Source organism: Gouania willdenowi, unplaced genomic scaffold (assembly GCF_900634775.1).
Source record: "Gouania willdenowi unplaced genomic scaffold, fGouWil2.1 scaffold_32_arrow_ctg1, whole genome shotgun sequence".
NCBI classification, from domain to species: domain Eukaryota; kingdom Metazoa; phylum Chordata; class Actinopteri; order Blenniiformes; family Gobiesocidae; genus Gouania; species Gouania willdenowi.
The window spans coordinates 1099615-1114280 of NW_021145091.1; the positions used below are offsets into that span (position 1 = coordinate 1099615).

Here is a 14666-nt window from a genome sequence, read left to right on the forward strand (position 1 = left end):
ATGTCCAGGAATCAGTGACAAAGTTGAAGTTGCGCCGGGGCTGGATCTTTCAACAAGACAATGATCCTAAACACTGCTCAAAATCTACTAAGGCATTCATGCAGAGGAACAAGTACAACATCCTGGAATGGCCAACTCAGTCCCCAGACCTGAATATTATTGAAAATGTATGGTGTGCTTTAAAACGGGCAGTCCATGCTCGGAAACCATCAAACCTGACTGAACTAGAGATGATCTGCAGAGAAGAATGGTCCAAAATACCTCCCACCAGAATCCAGACCCTAATTGGAAGCTATAGGAAGCGTTTGGAGGCTGTTATTTCAGAAAAAGGAGGATCTACAAAATATTAAGTATTGTTTTTCTTTTGTGGTGCCTAAACTTATGCACATGCCTAATTCTGTTTAAATAATTCTAGCACACTTTCTGTAAATCATATAAACTTTATTTCACTTCTCAAATATCACTGTGTTTGTCTCCTATATGATAAATTTAACTGGAATTTGTTATCCAAACAACCAATTATTTATTAAGGAAAATCATGAACATTTACAAGGGTGCCCAAACTTTTGCATACCACTGTACATACATACATAATACTTGCTCCAAATATTTTTTTCATGCATTTTTCCGTGTAGAGTGGACCTTTGATCACTGTCAGTTGTATTTCAGAGTTATCCATTTTTCCATCTTTTTGTATTAATATTCGATGCATCCCTTTATGTATAAAATTAAAAAAATGTTTATATATATATATTATTTTGTGCTTTGGCTTTTCCACACTTGTGTTTTCTCTTGTCATTATTGCATTTGTCATTCATGTGTTCAGGATATGACTAGGTGGTTTCTGTTTCCATTAAAGGAGTTCCTGCTTGTTGCTGTTAATAAATGACCTTGTAATGACAAGTGGGACATATTGTTATAAATGAGCTTAGAATCAAATGCTGGGTCAGCGTTTAGCAAGTCTTTTAGTATGTGAAGCAATTATAGTTTAAGAATCAATAATTTTAGCAAAGCAGTTCATATTATCAGTTAAACATCTTGTAAGTGCAGTATCTATAAAGAGCCAGGAGGTGATGGTAGAGTTTTTTATTTGATATTATATGCAATGCAGAATTGCTTGTCTTTTAATTCTCCTTTTGCCAAATGTCACAGTACTTTAAATAAAGCCAACCGTTGCATGACATGTCACAACATAGTGTTCATGGGAAATGTAGGATTAGCACAACCAGCAGTGTTGCCAGATATATATTCTGTTTAAAAATCTAAAGACACAAAAACCCTCAAATGTATTGACAGAAAAACAGCCCAATCTGGCAACAATAACTTGTCACATTGTTTCTTGAAGATTCAAACAGACGCAGTGGTATGTGTCGTTCTTCACTAATATAGGATTATTAATAATAATAATAATAATAATAATAATAACAGCAATACTAAGATAAAAACATAAAATAATCATGATATTGATCCCTGAAGGGAAATTCCATAATAATAATACAATGAGAAAACCAGTAACTACAATATTAAAGGAGTGTACAAGGGTTCATTAGCATGTTAGCTCAGCTTCTGTAACATCTCACAGCTTCTCCATCAGCTGCTCTGCATTTCATTATGAGGTGCATTCACTTTCCCCAGCAGAGTGTGGGAAAATAGAGTCTCTATAGGAAACCCTAACATATGATCCCTGATATCCAGGTTAGAAGAGTGCTTAGATTGATCAGAAAGAGCTGAACTAGTTTGATCTAAAACACTTCTTTATCAAAGTCTCCTCTTTACAGTAGAATATATTCAAGCATTAGCAGGAGGCAGAAAATCCCAGGTTGAGTGAAGGCAGCACAGGTGCAGGTGGTTAATTGTTCACCCTCTCCTCTCTGTGTGACCTGACTCACTTTGACTTTCACACGTCATTGAACACTAACTAAACCAGATACACAGACTCATTGTGACCCTGTATTGACTGTGTTTGGGGCCAATCAGCATCACTTCTAGATTGTGGATATCCATCAGATGGTACTATTGATATGTTCAACAGTGATAAACAGTGAATGAAAGCTGCTTCAACTGTTTACTGTTATTAATAATTAAACTTCACTTCCCTTATTAAGAGATTTTATGAACTCACCTGTTCACTGGTGTTGTGGATTATCCTGCAGCTGCTCCCAGGGTTTTCTCCAGTGCTGTTGAGCGTAGGGGACCCCAATGTTGTAGTGATGGAGCCCCCTACGCTCTGTTTTCAGCAATGTAGGGAGATTTTCTGTTGGTTTTTTCATTTTTTAATCAATACTATTGTAATAATTGTTGCACACTTGGACACAAAGGGACTTCCAGATGTTCACGAGTTGTTTAAACTCATTTTTTAATCTGAATAATCCAGAAAGACATACATCAGCCTCACCATCTATTTAATACAGGCGATCTGGACGGATGCTCCAGTCTTTACCTGAGGACCCCTGCAGCCCTTTAGCTGCCCCTGATGCTGCCTGTGTGTATGTAATAACTGTCCATGTATATAAGCTCTGAGGAGAGCAGACAGTCTGTTCTCCTCAGAGCTTACAGACTGGAGAACACCACCATGTAGTAGTTTTCATTAAAATCCTACATGTCCCATGATTCTTAGCTCTTCTCTGTAGTCCTTGTTCTCCTGGGACGTGTTTTAAAGGTGTTTCTACTGTCGTACCTGGTCTGTCAGTCTGTCCTCTCATGATGAAGACCAGGGGTGGAGCAGCCATTTATAAAGTTTATTAAATTAATTTACTAAAACCATGATAAAGCTGTTATTAAGTCAGTGATTCTCAACATGTGGCTCTTTATGTCTTCATTTGAATTATTATTTCCCCAGAAAACCTTAAAAAGGGAAACTTTTTAAACCCTTTTTTTTATCCTTTTCTTTGGCTGCTTTACAATTTTCTTTGTCCCATTTTTGTCCCTTTTCCAAAAAAAAAAAAAATTAACACTTTTTCATGTTTTTTCAGATTTTAGCTCCTTTTGCCAAAAAATATCGCTTTGTCCTATTTTTGCTCCATTTTTCTAAGTTCTTTTTGACACTTTTATTCAATTTTTGTCTATTCTTTAACCATTGCTAACCACTTTTCATCCAAATAATCAACCTTTGGCCCAATAAATAACACTTGTTTCCTTTTTTCCTACATTTTGCCTCTTTTTGTTCGACATTTTGCTCATTTAAGCTACCTGTAACCATTTCATACCACCTGTTTCCTCTTTTTTGTCATTTTTTGCCACTCTTGACTGTTTTTGGTCCATTTTAGACACTTTTCACAATTTTATTGGCACATTTTTGCCACTTTTGGACCATTTTTTACCACTTTTTATTCATTTTTCATCACTTTACTCATCACTGTTAACTCTTTGTTTACCTTAGTCAAATGGCTGGCTGTGATTGGCTGATCACCATTCAGTCAATCTAACTGGATCAATACATTCTCAATAGGGATGTAACGATTAATCGTAAGGCAGTTAAAAATCGATTCATAGGTATCACGGTTGATATCGATTTTCTGAAAATTGAATCGCAGTACTTTTTTTAACCAGCAGAGGGCGCTATCCACAAGTATAGGCGGCGGGCGGAGTTTGCTAATACTTTCTTTCTGGCTGCCTTCTACTCTTAAATATGTTAATAAATGATTCATTACCCCTTTAGCGCCGAAAGAATATCTGTAATATTACTTGAATATCTGTAAAAGTCACGTTTTTCTATTAGCTCTGTCTGCTAGCATAGCTTCTCTTCTTCACTGAAATATATGTGCATGCCAACCGACCACTGTGTTACCAGCGCCCTCTGCTGGTCCAAACAAATATGGCGTAAATCAGTGTAATCACGGTTTTTTTTTTTTTTTAAAGTCCAATTGTTAAGGCACAAAATACATTTTCAGTTTCACTTTTAAAAAGAAAAATAACTATTATGCAGTTTTGCATTGTTTATTATAGAACCAGAATTTAAATTAATAGGCTTCATTTTCATTTCTATTATTCCTTTATTTATTTCATTCAAGATTTATTTTTAGTTAAATTGCATTGTTTTGAATAGTTTATCAAGGAATTATTTTGACAATGAAAAATAAAAGGAAAATAGTACCATATTTTCTAGTTTTTTTCCCAAAAAAAAAATTTGTCTACAGTCCCATTTTGTAAAATAAATCGTGAGAGAATCGTATCGTGAACCCAGTATCGTGAATCGAATCGTATCGGGAGTTGAGTGAATCGTTACATCCCTAATTCTCAACAATCAATTCCTCTGTAAAAAGTGAGGGAGATGATTTTTAGTTTTAATTAAAGTCTGGATGATGTAAAAAAGAAATGTTCTGAAATGGACCACTTTATTGTTGATGTAACAAAGATCTTAGAACTCTCACATTAACAAATAAATGACTTTGATCACCGTGCTTTCCTTTTGTTGTCATATTGGAATAGTTTTTGTAACGTTACACAACAGATGGATTCACTCAGAAAACAATATATATATATATATATATATATAATATGCCGTGCTAAAAATATTGACCCCCCAAAATATAACCTTTTTGTTTTAATATTTATTACTAACACACAACTACAGAGATTACACTGAACTAGAAAAAAAACAAAAATAATCATTTCCTGAAGATAATGTGACGATGAAACACACAATTGAATAATTTATAACAAAAAAAAAAATATTCAAAAACAAACATGACTTTTTCCATTACTGAAGAAATTGGAAATTTAGTGTTGGACAATATCGGATATCAGCAAAAAGCTAATATTGAACTTTCTATAGAGTAGCACATTTTATAATAAATACAATGTTATTTAACAGAACAATCCACTCCTGTCCTCATATGTGTCCTTTAGCCATAACATAACATTATTGTAAGAATGGTCTCATGGGTAGCCTTAAAAAGTAGTCCAAGGTTCCAAAAATGCAGTCAAGTGTATTTATTTACAGTGAAAAAAAGTATTTCTGTTTTCACAACATTTCATATGAAAAGTGTGTGTTCACATTGTTATGTCTAAGGTGGGCCCATAATAGAAATATAAGGTTTCATTAGCCAGGACAGAAATGAAGCTGTTAATAGGGGTTGGTCAGTGACAATTCATATAAGCAAATAGTACGGTATAGTGGCTTCTTTGATGGAAATATTTCAATCAATCAATCAATCAATCTTTATTTGTATAGCGCCAAATCATAACCAATGGTATCTCAAGACACTTTACAGTAGAGCAGTCTTAGGGACGGACTCTTCATTTTATGGATACACACATATGCATATATACGTATATACACATACATATGTATCCCACACCCAACATGAATTCATCATGGCGGCAAGGAAAACCTTCTGTTAAGCAGCAGGAACCTTGTATGGATCCCATTCCTATGATGAACAGCCATCCACGTTATGCTGTAATATATAATAATATTTGTATTGATTGATCATTTATTTTTTCCTTCAAAAGTCAGTTTTAGTCAAGTTATTGACATTTTCTTAGAAGTATTAATTTTAGATCAAAGCTCCACAAATGGCATTACACAGTGAAGGATCTGATAAAAGCACTTTGGTGTTTGGTTTGCTCACAGGTTCCAGTCAGTTTTGATTTCTGGTTATTGTTCACTGGTATTAAATGTTGTAAGAATTGTGTTACAATAAATATCATTTTAGACAATGTTGATATTTTTGTTTTCTTTCCACATTAATAAACACATTTGGATAATGTTCTTAAACAACTGATTATTTTCATTTTTCTTTATTTTTTAATATTAATTCTCATTTGTTCCTCTACAAAATGCATCTTGTAACTGTAGAGGATGATGACATCATTTGTCACACATACATAGCAGAGAACAGAGAGTGACAGTGAGGAGGTCATAAACTGATTAATATTTTCACCCTCATGGACCACATGGTCAGAATGCTCTGCCAGATGTGCTCCAGTGTTTAAGTCATGTCATTACTACAGTTCTTCAATCACTTTCTAGCATAGATGGCCACAGACAGAGCGATGCCGCCAATGGATACTGCAGTGGCACCAAGCAGCCACTTCCAGCTCAAACCCCATGCTGACTTGGCCTGATGTTTGTGGGTGCTGGACGGGTTCTCCAACATCTTCTCATCCATGGCCTGATGTTTGTGGGTGCTGGACGGGTCCTCCAACATCTTCTCATCCATGGCCTGATGTTTGTGGGTGCTGGATGGGTTCTCCAACATCTTCTCATCCATGGCCTGATGTTTGTGGGTGCTGGACGGGTTCTCCAACATCTTCTCATCCATGGCCTGATGTTTGTGGGTGCTGGACGGGTTCTCCAACATCTTCTCATCCATGGCCTGATGTTTGTGGGTGCTGGACGGGTTCTCCAACATCTTCTCATCCATGGCCTGATGTTTGTGGGTGCTGGACGGGTTCTCCAACATCTTCTCATCCATGGCCTGATGTTTGTGGGTGCTGGACGGGTTCTCCAACATCTTCTCATCGTCCTCACTGTCCTTCTTCATCATCGTGGAGACCTCATCGCGGATCGTGTTGTTGCGTGGCTTCAGGTCTCTGTGCTGATCAAGGACATTGCCTTGCTCCCTCTTGCAGGTGGCCAGATCAATCTTCTCAGTGGGGGGCAGCAGCTTCAGGTCTGGAGCATCAGTAGCTTCCAGGAGCTTAATTTCCAACTCAACCTTTGACCGAATCTTGAAGAGCGCCTTCTCTCTCATTTCCATGAGTCGCACTGCTACATCCAGTTCCTGGATCGCTTCCCCATTACCCACAGTGAACGACAACTCCGGTTCCTCGTTGACCAGCGTCCCATCCCTCAGTTGTGTTACTATATGAATCTTCACAATCTGTCCAGGTTGCGGCCTACTGTATCTTCCTCTTCCAGCCTGCAGCACCTTTTTCATGATCTCACCATTTCCAAGGATATCTAACCACACATGAGTTTTTCTCCTCATGGACTGATCCATGTCAATCTTATTCTCACTCTTCATGACTGATGCACTGTCACTGCTTTGGTAAACAACCTGAAACACAAGAAAACATATTATAAGTACATTACCATTATTAGCTGGCAGCTTCTGAGCAGGGTTGGAGTCAGTTATAATTGTAATCATGTAATTGATAATTAATTACAAAGATGGTGTAGTTATAAATGTAATTGTAATTTTAAAAATCTGTTGCTGTCGTAATCTCATTAAATTCTAGTTGAGTCCAGATAATTTACTTTGTAATTGTAATTGCCTTTAAAATTCTATAAAAAAGTCAATTATTTAATGCAAAACTGGTGAACATGTTCTACACATATGTAGTTAAAATAATATTAAAACATTTATATCAAGCTTTCCCACATTTTACCATTTTAAAAGTGTATTTTACAGCTGACTTAAGACCAACCACAACCTCTACCAAGTCCTGCACGGCTCCATACTCCTCAATAATGTGGAGGCCAACACAGTCATAAAATAAAACATTATTTTAGAAGTTTTGATAGCAGAAGAAAAATATACAATTGAAAATAACTGAGCATTTCCAACATATCCCAGAGTTTGTTCACAAACATGTTAAAGAACACAAAAAATAAATGAACATGACATCATGTGAAGTGGACTCTTCTGTTGGTAACTCCACCACTGGGGCTTCAATAACTTCTGAATGCTAAATCTGTATTCACGTTACACTGATCAACCTCACACTCACATCTATTTGTCTGTGACCAAGTGTTTTTGAACAACATCAACCAGGTTTGATGGACCATGGAAAGACTTGTTAACAGCAGAAAACCCTCATTTAGAATCTACACGATGACCTCAGATATCAGTCTTTAGAAATTATTATTAAGTTATCTGTGTTTACTTGTTCTTGTTCTACATCACCTGTTTATAATATTTATTCTATATTTTTAAATTTTTCTTGTTCTACATCACCTGTTTTTAATATTTATTCTATATTTTTAAATTGTTCTTGTTCTACATCACCTGTTTTTAATATTTATTCTATATTTTTAAATTGTTATTGTTCTACATCACCTGTTTTTAATATTTATTCTATATTTTTAAATTGTTCTTGTTCTACATCAACTGTTTTTAATATTTATTCTATATTTTTATACTTGTTCTTGTTCTGCATCACCTGTTTTTAATATTTATTCTATATTTTTACTTGTTCTTGTTCTACATCAACTGTTTTTAATATTTATTCTATATTTTTAAATTGTTCTTGTTCTACATCAACTGTTTTTAATATTTATTCTATATTTTTACTTGTTCTTGTTCTACATCAACTGTTTTTAATATGTATTCTATATTTTTAAATTGTTCTTGTTTTACATCAACTGTTTTTAACATTTATTCTATATTTTTAAATTGTTCTTGTTCTACATCACCTGTTTTTAATATTTATTCTATATTTTTATACTTGTTATTGTTCTACATCAACTGTTTTTAACATTTATTCTATATTTTTCACTTGTTCTATATCACCTGTTTTTAATATTTATTCTATATTTTTCACTTGTTCTACATCACCTGTTTTTAATATTTATTCTATATTTTTAAATTGTTCTACATCACCTGTTTTTAATATTTATTCTATATTTTTAAATTGTTCTACATCACCTGTTTTTAATATTTATTCTATATTTTTAAATTGTTCTATATCACCTGTTTTTAATATTTATTCTATATTTTTCACTTGTTCTACATCACCTGTTTTTAATATTTATTCCATATTTTTTACTTGTTGTCGTTCTGCCTCACCTTTGTTAATTTCAATAAATGTTCTTAAAAAAAATAGACTTGTACCAATTGTTATAATTATAGTGTCATTTTTATGATGTTAATTGAAGGAGCAAAAGTAGTATCGGCTCCAAATATCGGCTCAAGAAATTCAGCAGTTTGTATTGGTCATCAGCTAAGGCATCGGCCCTAAAAAATCCATATCAGAATTTTCATTTCGGTGCATCATATATATATATATATATATATATATATATATATATATATATATATATATAACACTGTTTTGTTTTTCTACATTGTGTTTCTTTAAATAACTACACTGAATGTACAGTACATATTTGTCACTGTGAGGATCCTAGTCTATTTTTATTTGTCTATGTTTTCTCCTCCCTGTGTGTTTTCCTTAGAACTGGCTCCACCCACCTTGTCTGCAATCAAGTCTGCAAAGCTGCTTCTCATCTCCAATCAAGCTACCTACACACTCCACAGTATAAGATCAGCTCATTCTACCACTTGATGTCAGATCATCAGTTTACCAACCGTCATCTTTAAACTTCATCCTGCAACTGAACGTGTTCAGCCTCCACCTCACATCTGGATCACATCTCACTCACTGAACATCAGGAACCTGCACCTTGGACCTCCTGCCAGCATCCTACAAACAACAGCAATACGTTCTTTTGTAAACCTTACCTATGACTGTTTGTGTAGCCCTGATAACTATATATGTGATTAATATTTATAATATTAATCTACATATTTATATAGGATTGACAGTGTAATTCATACTTATACAGAATTATATTTATTAAATATAATAAAGTATTTCAGCTTTAAGTTCAGTTGGGTGGTTTTGAAGGGGTTCTCCGTTGCTAAAACTCATTTCTTTAAAGCGTGTGACGTCACTTCCTCCACTCCACGTTACTCTCGTGAGATTCCGTTCAGCCAATCACGTAGCTCGGTCACCTATTGCAAACAGCTGTGTTTGTTCCCTGTCAGAGAGTGACGACACACACACGGAGCTGCTACAACAGGTTGGTTCTTTAACATCTACTTTAGGTTTTTAACAACTTTAGTACTCACTACAACCTTTGTACACCTTCAGACTTCACCACCTCAGGGATAGGAGACATTTAATCCTGCTGAGCTTGACGTTTGAAAAGGAATTGGTGAGTTTAAATGTTTGTTGCTCAGGAGCATGCTATGCTAACTGAATGCTAATGTAATGCCATTGAACTATGTTAGGTGGCTAATGTTGTATTAGATACATTATGTTGAGTGCTGTTACCCCAGTATAACTGTTAACACTATTTAAGTATTGATTTGTGTTGGTTGAGTGAGTGTGGTGGAGCCATTTCAGCAGCAGAGGGCGCTAGAGGAGTGTCTCTACCCTAATCAGCCATAAAAGGAGGCTGTAATGAGCGTCAGGTGTGGCACTGGAGAACAAACGCTTTTTATCATGTGGAATGTGAACATCTTTACAACATAAAACGTTACTGCTTTGGTTACATTAGGCCTGGGTGATATGGACCAATATTCATATCTCATAGATTATAGAAACTCCATTTATTTATATTTTTCAATATAGTTTTAGAAAAAAAAAAAAAAAACAATAGGTCAAAGGAGAAAAATACCACAAAGACCCTTTTATTAATCACTAGCAGCACAACATCAACATTTTGTTCCACTTGTGACTTTTTCCTTCATTAACCCTTGGGGCACCTTTACAAAAAAGTTCATCTTTGAGCTTGGGGACCAAAACGCTACACTGTAAAAAAAAAAAAAAGTAAAATAAAATAAATAAAAAACCATTTTTTACAGTAAAAAACTGGCAGCTGTGGTTGCCAGAGCATTACCGTAAACCGTTTTGTTAGAATAAGTGTTTATCCAGACCTTTTACATTTAGGAACTACCGGTCAAAATATTACCATCATTAACACTGTTTTTACCTTTACGGTAAAGGAAGATTACCGTACAATTTACAGTTTCTCATATAATAAACTTATGCAGTAATTATTTTGTTACTGTGAAAGACAATTAAATTATAATATATGACTATGTATTACAATACAGGAAATAACTACTGCTTTAAAATACATTTAGGGCACATTAAGGGTATATTTTTTTAACAATGTTAAGAATACAAATCCATGAAATTTTCAATAAACATTTGCTCACAAACTGAAATTTAGTTTACTGAGTAATGTTTGTATGAAAAGACAATTTAAATAAAATAAATGTATCAAATTTCTTTCACTTTTCCATAGAACTTTGACTTTATTTTCAAGATCATTAATTGAACAATGAAGCTTTAATATGGTGTTTTCATCTGAGATTGATGGTTGTGAGCAATGTCAGGATCCAGAGAACAAATGAGGTCACTTCCTCTAAACGTCCATGGGCAGACAGTCATTTTTTAAAAGTCTTTCAGCTGGATCAGTGGGTGTAGTTGTTGTGTTCCTGTAGCTGTATGGCAGCAATAAGGCCTTTCTGTTGACTGGAAATGTTCCCCTGATGGACAGAATTTCAGGAATTAACATCTAGCAGTAAGAAAACAAAATGAACATGGTCAAAGTTTTATCAATCACATCTTGGGCAAAAATACATAAAAAAGGTTGTTTTATTACTCACATATCTTCTGGCTGAGTACAGAAACACACCTATCAGCCTGGATCAATGGGAGTTTCCAGAGTAGGATGAAGCAAAATGGAAAGAAGTGGAAAAATAGGAGAAAAACAAAGCTTTCAGAGGTTTTTCTTTTTTTAAAGAACATTTTCTTAAAGAAACAATGAGGAAATACTGCCTGTGTCAGTACAGTAGCTTTTATTGTACCCTGTATGTTCAATGGTTGAATAAACTTCAGCTTTATTTAACACAAGCAAAGGTATTGTCTCTTAAAATATGAATATTCATTCAAACCTGAAGGTAAATGTTCATATTTGAACTGAAATGAGACGTTCAGTTAAAATATTTTTTACTTGTTCTACCTCACCTTTATTAATTTCAATAAATGTTCCTTTTTTTTTTAAAATTGAGACTTTTGTTGCATTTGTTATCATCATTGTGTAATTTTTATGATGTAAATTGAGGGAGCAAAAGTAGTATCAGCTCAAAACTGAAACACAGCAAAGCTCCGGTTTGTACACGGACCCAGAGAGAAGTGACATCACTACCGCTGATAATTCCCCAATCTTTCATTTCTAATCACATGCTAATGTGTTTGTTAGCCGCCAGACTGTGATTCAAATAGGTATTAATTAATAGGATTAGGTCTGAAAGCATGTTTATCACTGCACTCAGTGAGTTAGTGACGTACACACTTTGAAATACTGTATTTTTCAGATTATAAGGCGCACTATCAATGAATGGGTCTGACCGGGTCTATTTTCATACATAAGGCGCACTAGTTTATTATTATTATTATTAAGGCACATTAAGAGAAACAAAATAGTCAGATAAGTCAAACTTTATTCAACTCATTAACAATAATTCTCAACATTGTTCAGGTTTAACACATAAAATACAGAACAATACACTGACTTTTTCAGTTCAGTATGTTAAAGCACAGTACGGTACATATCACTCCATGAGGCTCCTGACTACAGTAGCCCTGAAGCACCAAAAATCCATCAAGCGATGCAGCTTCATAGTTTACCAAAGTTGTACTAAAACATTTTGACACATTATTACATACATAAACTCACCTGATTATAAGGCGCACTGTCGATTTTTGAGAAAATTAAAGGATTTTAAGTGTGCCTTATAGTCTGAGAAATATGGTAGTTTTTTCTGCTTTCTGCACTAGTGTTTATTCTGAACAGTAAACGTTTTTAATTTATCATCAACTGTGTGATTTGGATAACATTAAATAGACATTTCTTAACTTGTAAGGATTCTTTCAAACAAGATATCTATTCTTTTATTTAATAAACTTGATTTAAGTAAAAGGAACTCTGTGATTGGTTTAAACCTCATTACCTCAACAACCTGGAGGTTTGTTCCAGCTTTTTAAAGTGACTTATTTACACTGACTTTTTATTTACTACTACTACTTTGTTCAAGACAGCTTACACTAAGTTTGTGATATTTAATGTATCATACCTGTCAAGTATCCCGTTTTGGCCGGGAAACTCATGTATTTTATACCCCTTTCCCGCCAACTTCCCCTATTATTTTCACTGTAAAAATCCCGTATTTTAATGTAATCATCATTAAAAGATAGATAAAAAACATTCGTCCGCCTCTCCAAACTGGACGCTATCACTAACCTCGCGAGAACTGCCGCCTCACGTGACCTAGGTTGCAGTTCACTTCTCGCGAGAGTAGATGCAACTTCCTACAGCGGGAACAAACCCGGAAAATGGATGGATGTGAAGAAGGCGCTCCGTCATGTAAAAAGTCATGTAAATACCTTGAGAGATGGGACAGTGACTTTACTTTTATAAAGAAGAGCAGGATGGGTTCCAATTACCGGTTCTGTATGACTTGTAACTGCGATTTTAGCATCGCCCACGGAGGAAGGAGCGACGTAAATCAACACGAAATATCCACTAAGCAAAAGCACCGGCTGGAGGCAAAGAAACATGCTCAGGGGATGTCAGCATTTGTGACAAGAAATCCCAAAGAGGAAGATGAGGTCAGTAATGCGGAGGTGAAAATGGCAATGCTGTGTGCTAAAAACAAAGTTGCTTTCACCTTCTGTGACGACTTCAACAAGTGTGTAGCTTAGATGTTCCCAGGTTCTGCTATAGCACGAAAATACTCTGCTGACGCAGACGGGGTAAACGAGCAGGCGCGCTCGTCAAACTGAGGCAGTGGGGATTACGCACTGCGCTTCCATCCATTCACCTGGCGAATGTCCGCTCTCTGGCAAATAAAATGGATGAACTGCTGCTCCTAAACACCAGAAACTCAGACTTTTGCAGATCCGCCGCCCTGTGTTTTACTGAAACCTGGCTCAGTGAACTCATCCCGGACAGCTCTCTACATCTACCGGACTTTCAGCTCCTCAGAGCGGACCGCGTAAAAGAGCTCTCTGGGAAGACAAGGGGAGGCGGAATATGCTTTTACATTAACCAAGGTTGGTGTACAGATGTCACAGTGTTGAAGCAGACGTGTAGCCCTAATCTGGAGAGTTTTTTCATAAACTGTAAACCGTTTTATTCTCCGCGGGAGTTCTCCTCGTTTGTCATGGTCGGTGTTTACATCCCACCTCAGGCTTGTGTAACAGAGGCGTTACAGCACCTGGCCGACCAGATAGCAGACGTGGAGAAAAAACATCCAGACTCTTTTCTTATCATTCTCGGGGATTTTAACAGAGCAAATCTAACCCACGAACTCCCAAAATACAGACAACATATAAAGTGCCCGACCAGGGGTGCTAACACACTGGACCACTGCTACACTGTAATAAAAGATTCATATCACTCTGTTCCCCGTGCAGCTTTGGGGCTCTCTGATCACTGTCTGATTCACCTCATCCCGACCGACAGGCAGAAGTTTAAATCTGCTAAACCTGTAGTAAGGACTGTAAAGAGGTGGACAGAGGAGTCAAAGCAGGAGTTACAGGACTGCTTTGACTGCACTGACTGGAGTGTTTTTGAAGCTGCATCAGACAACCTAGATGAACTGACTGACACTGTGACATCTTACATCAGCTTCTGTGAGAACATGTGTGTGCAGACCAAGACTTTCTGCACATACAACAACAACAAACCCTGGTTCACACCTCAACTTAGGATGCTGCATCAGGCTAAGGAGGAAGCCTACACGAGTGGGGACTGGGACCTGTTTAAGCAGGCTAAGTACACACTAACCAAGGAGATCAGAGTAGCCAAGAGGTGCTACACTGAGAAGCTAAAACAAAGCTTCTCAAACAAAGTCCCTTCAGAAGTGTGGAAAGGCCTGCGTGAGGTTACCAACTACAGGAAACCCTCCCCCCACCCTGCA

At 36.0% G+C, this 14666-nt stretch overlaps 1 long non-coding RNA gene across 1 annotated transcript; it reads left to right on the forward strand.

Moving 5' to 3' along the window:
- The first annotated feature begins 9669 nt into the window (after nucleotides 1–9669).
- LOC114459583 (uncharacterized) lies at nucleotides 9670–13400 on the forward strand. Its single transcript, XR_003673419.1, has 3 exons — nucleotides 9670–9751; nucleotides 9823–9886; nucleotides 13319–13400. It is a non-coding gene; the product is annotated as an uncharacterized LOC114459583 (long non-coding RNA).
- The last annotated feature ends 1266 nt before the right edge of the window (nucleotides 13401–14666 follow it).